Source organism: Sinocyclocheilus anshuiensis, unplaced genomic scaffold (assembly GCF_001515605.1).
Source record: "Sinocyclocheilus anshuiensis isolate Anshui unplaced genomic scaffold, SAMN03320099.WGS_v1.1 scaffold794, whole genome shotgun sequence".
NCBI classification, from domain to species: domain Eukaryota; kingdom Metazoa; phylum Chordata; class Actinopteri; order Cypriniformes; family Cyprinidae; genus Sinocyclocheilus; species Sinocyclocheilus anshuiensis.
Window position 1 is genome coordinate 54,607 of NW_015547683.1, and position 595 is coordinate 55,201.

Below are 595 nucleotides of genomic sequence, written 5' to 3' on the forward strand. Positions count from 1 at the left end.
ACAAAAATCTTATACAACAGCATTTCAGCCTTCAGACCATTTTTATGAAAAGGGATAAATCAAGCATATAAATTGTTAATTTAAAACGTATAAATATTACTGTCTTGATTGTTTCGATTTTTAGAAGGCACATTAACTTCTTTCTCATTTACAACTCTATGTGCTTGCTGCGTAAAAACATGAGTTGATATTTGCATTGATCTGACCATAAACAGCAAGAAAGGCTTATTGGAAATGCAAATTCATTCTCTGCCATGAGGTGGCGCTTTAGGAGCGCTGAAATATTGCGGTTTCCCCGGTAACGGCTGTACACAAAGCAGCTCTGTGCTCATAAACGCTGCTTTATCAGGAATTCTAGGTAAAATGAAATTAAAATGGCAACGACACGTTTCTGAGGACAGTCGGTTCCCTTCAGATATATTCAAATAAAGACATCCGTGCCGCATTTTGACTTGAAAGTGCAGCGCTCATATTTATTCAATGACATCATTGCCTTTTGAAGTTTAATCCAGCCGTTTTGCGACTCTTGTCTTTCCATCCCCAACTGTAAGACCTCTTGAAATTATAATTAAGACATTTCTTATACCATTTAATG